This window comes from Limulus polyphemus, unplaced genomic scaffold (genome assembly GCF_000517525.1).
Source record: "Limulus polyphemus unplaced genomic scaffold, Limulus_polyphemus-2.1.2 Scaffold2540, whole genome shotgun sequence".
In the NCBI taxonomy this organism is placed as follows: Eukaryota; Metazoa; Arthropoda; class Merostomata; order Xiphosura; family Limulidae; genus Limulus; species Limulus polyphemus.
The window spans coordinates 163,003-170,958 of record NW_013668150.1 but is presented as its reverse complement, the minus strand read 5'-3'; positions in this window follow the sequence as shown (position 1 = coordinate 170,958).

Here is a 7,956-nt window from a genome sequence, read left to right as displayed (position 1 = left end):
AGTGTTGGGGTAATCAGATGTGTTTCATATTAAAGAAAATTTTCGTAAACCTTCTTTTAATTTCTTGCTTACTGGATACAATATTCTTAGAAAGAAGAATAGCTGCGCTGGTAAGATATGACATCTGTTATTTTCTTTGTGTGTTTGTTGAATTTCACAGAAAGTTACTTGAGAGCTCTTTGCACTAGCTGTCCCTAATTTAGAAGTGATAGACTAGAGGACAGACAGATAGTCAACACCACCCAATCAGAACTCTTGGACTACTTTTTTACCAAAGAAAAGTAGGATTGAGTGTTACATCATAATGCCCCCACGGCTGAAAGAGCGAGCATGTTCGGTGACGGATTTGAACTCGCGACTTGAAAATTGGAAATGGAGGATTTTAACTATTAGGCCATGTCAGGTCAATAACTGCTGTATATTTAATGCTCAAACGTCACTGGAGAGGAAAATTCGTAGGACTTTTTTCGTAGGTATGTAAGTTTGATAGTTTTGTATTTAATTTTAAATTTGTTTGTTTGTTAGTTGTTGAGTATAAAGCCACACAATAGGCTATTTGTGCATTCATTTTAAGTATTTTAAAATTAGAATTAATTGTAAGTTTTATAATATATATTAGTAAACTATCGGTAACTTAAGTATGGATACCAATTAATACTAGAATGTATTACGTTGGTTATCTAGTTAGTTTAGAAAGTACAGAATTGTTGACCCCGGGGAAAATAGAGCACTGTTAATATATTAATCTTCAACATATTTGTTATTATTAATAGCTATTGGTACCATTTCCGCTGTGTTTAGAAACAACTCCTCTATTTAGAAAGAATTAGCATCCAATTTCCTACTAGATTTTATTTACAAGATAAAACTTTATTGAAGATGTGAGTGATTGTTATACATAGAAAAGAATTGGACTCCAATCAAATATTCACACATCTACAGCGAATATTTCACTACATCAAGTTTTTTGGTACTTAATTTATAATAAATTCATTCATTTTGTTGTTACTCAAACTATTATAAAACTTAATATATCATTCTTTTTCCAAGTTGTATTTGTAATTTCTTTTAATTGTCAGTGTTTGGAAACTTCTTCATTGGCAGTACCCTTAAGAGTGTTATGGAAGAAAAAGATCTTGGTGTTCTTGTTGATTAGTCTCTTAAATCACCCAAACAATTTGTTGTTGCTAGTGGCAGAGCAAATAGGATTTTAGGTTGTATATACAGAAATACCGAATACAAGTCTAAATATTTATAATGTCATTTGTATATAGGTCATTGGTTAAGCCACATTTGGGTTACTGTGTTAAATCTTTGGCTTCTTACCTTAAGAAGGACGTTGAATTGTTGGAAAGGATTAAGAGAAGAGCTACTAAAATGAGACCTAGGATGGAAAGGTTGTCATACAGGATCTTTGAAAATGTTTTGTCTTTAAAACGAGTATTAGAGTGAATCTGACTGATGTGTTTAAGACTGTTAAGGATTAAATAGTATTGATGCATCTTTCTTCGTACTCAAAAGGGAGAATGGTAGGATTAGAGGGCACAAAGATTAGTTTTGGCAGGGTACAAGACATCATCAGGTAGAAGCCATCATCAGCTAAGATAGCTTTATCTTTCTTTTGGCGTTTTGAACAGGTTGCCTTTAAATGTGGTAGATTCAGTTACTTTAAGGTAGTTTAAAGGAAAGCTTGATAAATATTTGAATGATAAGAACTGACTTTGAGTTCATAAAACAGTTTATTGAACAGATGATAGCCATTCTATAGTGAATTCAACGGATGATGGCCATTCTGCAGTGGATTGAAATTCGTTTTTGCACTAACAAGAAGGTCTGCTTCTTCAAAAGGAGACAACGAGAACTTAAGAAAAAATGTATTTTAAGCAATCATTCAGTTGTAGTCAATGGAATTTTTTTTTTAGAATACGCGAAACGTTTCTGAGCTTAAAGTAATAACAAAAGGAAATCAGCTTGATTCGTCAGTATTATACTGTTTAAGGATGGTTTTTCTTTGCAGTGCTGTTAACTTTTTTCTGTCTGCCAGTTTCGATAACTTTATAACGATATTTTTTTTAGCAAAACCATTTTAACCTCTTTGTATCTAAAATTTTCACTTCTTGTTGTATTGTAACATTTCACTGAAAGCTAATAAAACTCTCGGGTTGTTGTCATGGTAGCTACTTCCTGTAATCATGACGCCACTAAACATTTTTTAAACACTTAACTTAGTCATTCCCAGTTTTTTTCATAATTGAGAAAGATCTACCTTTCGAAAGCACTCAGATTACAGGGTTTCTTATCCTATAATGGACTAAATGCGATTTTTAGGGCTTGAAAAAGTGCCAAGAGGCCGCCATTTTGAAGAGGTCAATGCTCTAGATGCGTCGCGTTAGATAACGATGTGCTCATCTACAAAAACAATTTTAGGCCACTTCTTTGATTAACCATAAGATATGATGTCTCCTATTTTGAGTCATCTGTTTTCCGTTTTGTTATTCATTTACTGTAATATTTATTATTATTTTGTAAGGTAAATATATTATTCACAAATGCAAATAAGAAGGGTTAAGTCTTTAGTTACAACATTTATTGACAAACATTCAATAGATAAAAAGCTATGAAAACTTAACAGTTAATATCTATTTACTTAATACGTATTATAATACACTTTTGTAAATGTAGAAGCAATTTGATAGCAGAGTCTTTAATGTTAATCTGAGACCTCAGCTTGTGAATTAGCTTTATACGGAGGCTCTGTTCATCATTGACCCTTGATAAGACCTTCAACGAATTAGGTTGGACAACAACGTGATATTATTTTAGGAAATGTCCAATTATACTTAATAGGGGATCTTAAGTTATTGTGTTCTTTCACTCGTGTTATCTATTTTCTTTTAGTAGAAGCAAGGACAAGTAAATTTATTAACATAAAATAATGATTGTAAAGCAGAAATTCGGTCCTTAGATCTAAAGAAAGACTGTATAAGACAATTAGGTTTAAACACATCTCAACTGTATCTGTGGATACACCCATTTAGTAATATTTTTAACCGAGTTTTAATAATACTTAGATACTTTAAGTGTGCCTGTTGTACTAACACTTCGTTTATTTGAATAATTACGAATTTCATGACAGTTTAGGATAAAAGGTAATGCCAACCTTTAGAAAACTGACTGACATGTGATCTTCTTTAGGTGTCACCACACATCAAAATTCCAATACCAACTGGTTTCTCTTACAGAGGAAGTTTATAAAGTATTTTCAGTTGGATATGTTTTTCAGCTCATAATCCGATATTCATGTCTTTTTGGCATGTTTTAATGAAAATGACCATCTTTTCGTTGGTGACCATTTCAGAAAATGAAGTGTTTCAGCGGCAGAAGCAAAAACACAGGATGTTATAATGGTTGATCGAAGTTATAATTGCGGTTGATGTTGGGTAGCATCAATAGTTGAGCTCAATAGTAGACTATGATAAAGTAACTACTAGGGGGCGAACAACGTGATGAATGAATATATATATACTAAAGTTATAAAAAAGTCAAACAATTTTCGAAATCAACCAGTAAAAGCGAAAAAAAAAAAGCTAGTCAGAGGAGCAAGAGTACATACATATATGTGCGTGTCTGTATACATACTACTAACACAAGTGTGATCTTTATATGATATTTATTTAAAAGAAACCTAAATGTAACGTATAACTGTCACAGTATTCCCTGGTTTTCCTTGTTTATATTTTAATTTATAATTGTCAAACATAACCAAAAGGTTTACGAATACTAATGGCAAAAAAAGAACATTCTTTCAACTTTTTTCGGATGGAAAGAAAACCGCCCTGTTTCGTGTGGCAACATAATCCCATATTCCTTTTGCACGATTATATTTACACACAATCTTATATACTGAACAAATATATTGACTTAAAAGTAAGAGTTGCATGCGATCAACAGTTGTCAACCAAATACAATAGCCTATTGGTTGCCATTGCGTAGTCAGTTTATTAATCGAACCAATAGTATTTACAGACTCTTAGATGAACAAATCTTATTTGCACAATTATTAACGTCATATTACTATGTGAAAGAGATTTTTGACTGAACAATTAAGGAAGTGCCATTGTGTGGTTTGACTTAGGACTGAATGCCATTGGTCACAATACACTAGATTTTTGTTGGAAGCTGGCCACTGAAAACTTCACACACCTTTTGTTTCAAGACAATTCAAATTACTAGCAAGAGAGGGAATTTAAGTGCATTATTGCCCTCTTACGTCAGAGCTGGGTGAATCATACCCTTAAGAAACATGTTTTATATCATCGATATACTGTATAGGTCTATGTTTTACATGCGACGACACAGTAAGAGTAGAATGTTATTAGCGTATTTTATTATTTTAAATCCTTTTACAATTAAATAATATACCTACCATACCAACTGTAATGTACTGTGTTCATAGTACAGGTACGACCTAAGTTGTGGAAGTACATTTCGGTCTGAACATCATCTTTGTATACTTACCCTGTTATGTTTATATATCCAGCAACTGGATTGTAGCTAATAGCAATTACTACAGTAAAATGTCGCCCGACTAAAAAAAAAAATCGGCAAATAGGAATAGAACGCAGACGTCGTATCTAGCCTACTATGTTGAAAATGATATACAACATATATACAATCGAGGTTATCTTGAAAACTGGAAACGTATGAAGAAAAAAACACAAAGTACTAGAATATAACCAGAATATTTAAGGAATTTATAGAGTAAAAATAAGTTGAAGTTTATATATGTAATAAACAAATCATGTAGTTAATATAAAGATGACTTTTTTGTGTGTGTGTTCATGGCAAAGCTACTAAGAATGTCTGCTGACGTCTCCAGACTCGAAAAACTGAGCAGAAGGCGACCGTCAGCAACACCCTACCACACACCATCCATGTTAAGTGATTGACACTTTCATAACATAATTACAGCTAAAAGTAGGAGAATATTTTATGGTATTGTACAGATATGAACCCAGCTCTATAGCTTTGAAATCTAGTGTCAACCCATGCTCATGAGTATGTTTGAGAGGAACTAAAGGATTTAAGGGTTTACTCATCACCAGTAAACTTTTTGTGATGAGTAATTTGTTGTTTGGTGAGCCTGATTCTACAATTGTGAAATTATCAAAGGAAATATAAGGAGAAGGTAAAAGACTTAAAAGTTTCTAACCAGTTCTACTCATTACATAACTACGTTTATAGCTAGTTATTTTTAATTAGCCTAACGATTTGCTAATATAGGTGGCCTTCCAGTCACTACAAGTATATTGGTAGATGATCAATGAACGCAAAAGAATAGGCAGTAGGTCCTTAGCACGAAACGTTTTTAATTAGCCTAATGATTTGTTAATATAGGTGGCCTACCAGTCATTACAAGTATATTAGTAGATGGCCAATGAACGCGAAAGAATAGGCATTAGGTCCTTAGCACAAAACATTTTTAATTAGCCTAACGATTTGCTAATATAGGTGGCCTACCAGTTACTACAAGTATATTGATAGATGACCAATGAACGCAAAAAATAGGCATTAGGTCCTTAGCACAAAACATTTTCTGGATCTGAAAGTATAATTTGAAAACCATGAGCTCAAATGTGCATTAATATTTTACAAACGTGCCGATTATAGTACGCCTACGGCCAAATATTTGTATATCTTATCATCCGTGTGCCATTACATTATGTCTGTTGTAGGCGTACACGTAATCAAGATGTTCGTATAATGACAGCGTTAAGTTCGGACGTGCCTACTGGTCAAACACTGTGATCTGTTGTATATGTACAAAGGGATTGGAATTACAAAGATATTAATGATCCTAGTGTAAGTATACACTTGTATTTACACCCACACTCACATATACATGTGTATGTGTGTGTGTGAGCGATGTACCGATGTTAAGTTATCTTTTGAAATGATAGCCTTTTGCTCATTTTTATATTACATTTACGAAAAGTTTCTTTCAATAATCTGTTATTTTTCGTTACATAACGTACGTGGTCGTTAGTGTACACGTGATCCACGCGTTTGTTCCATTGTTTGTTGTTATCATCATCCTTGTTCCATTCAATTGAGTATAATATTGGCCTAACGCTTGACGTAATACTCACTAAAAACATAGTGTTGCGTCATCGAGATCACGTGACTATTCTTACGCCCTCTACTTTCTAGAACTATCCTGTACTTTGGCGAATGCTCTAGTATTTACTAGATATAGGGTAGTCCATATGACTACTGTGACGCCACGTTTCTAGAACTATCCTGTACTTTGGCGAATGCTCTAGTATTTACTAGATATAGGGTAGTCGGGTATATAAAAGAGGGGGACAACGTGACGGGGGAATGTAATGTGTGTGTGAAGATAGTGAGTAATTGAACTGCAGTCAGAAGTATTATTGACGTTCGTTGATATAGCGTTTGTTTTAGCGCGATTGTTGAAAATAAGTGTATCGTAACGTTGTATTCGGAAACACAAGTTCTTTACTTAATAAAACTGGTTTATTCTTACGAAATCTCATAACACAGTTTATTGTTAATTTATTTAGTTTGAGCTCTCATAACTTGCCAATGAAAGAAATACTTCCCATCAAACAAAATATTCCAAACTATCCGAAGATAGAAGTTTAGGCGTTAAGTTTATTTTTACAATAACGTTTTAAAGTTTAAGTCATAATAGTAAAATCTAGTCAGTTTAAAGTCTAGGTTTGTGATTAGTTTTAGTGTAATTTAGTATAATCCTTAAACTTATGTGGTAACTAGTGGTGTTTTCATAACAGGGTGATTGTATATAATTCCCATGAACATGCTTTGATATAATTTACAAACAAATTATAAAGACATACGTCCAGTCATTGAATACGCATGGATAAACATTGTAGCCAAACACATTAATAAACTTCAATCAGTACAAAACACCTTACTCACTACAGCATACAAAATACCCCGATCCACATAATAATGAACAATTATGCAAACACAGACTCTTGGATAATTCGCTAAACGAAAAATTGGCAAAAAAGTCCTATTATTCGAATTGCATACATGATGAAGATGTACCTAAGTACCTCTCGCCAATTAACGTATATCTTATACGTATATTTAATTAACATATATTTAATAAGGCCACTTAACGCTAGACCAAAAACCTCATATTAGTTTTAAGGTGATACGACAGTCTTGAAAGGATTTTAATGTAAATTGTTCACGATTAGTATTGGAACTAATGAAGTGTGTAAATATATTGTTACGTCTCCGTTTGTTAATTAACTTTCCGTAACTTCGTTCCGACGAAACTTTAGCGAATTTGATCCAAAAAAGATTCCATTAATTATAGAATGTAATTTTACTTTTAGTGTTAATAAACTATAATTTATTTCAAAACTAATACTTCAGTACATTTATTAGTATAGAACTAAACATATAATAATTGAATATATTTTATTCTTTATTGTTAATCTGTTTCTGACCTGGGAGAAATGAAATATGTGGTTTTGAATTAATAATATTGTCATAAAATATGTAGCTGTGAAATGTTATGAAACGTATACGACGTCTTGCCATTTTTATGATATCGCTATCTTTCGAGAAGACTTCAAATTTACCGTTTCCAGAATGGTTACGTCTCCGTTTGTTAATTGATTTTCCGTAACTTCGTTCCGACGAAACTTAAGCGACACAAGTCCTTTCTTAATAAAACTGATTTATTCTTTCCGAATATAACTTTACCGATACACTTATTTCAATATTCGCGCTAAAACAAACACTATAACGAACGAACGTTAACTTCAACAATACCCTGTGACTGCAGTTCAATTACTCACTATCTACACAGACATTACATTACCGCGTCACGTTGTCCCCTCTTATATATACCCGACTACCCTATATCTAGCAAATACTAGAGCATTCGCCAAGATA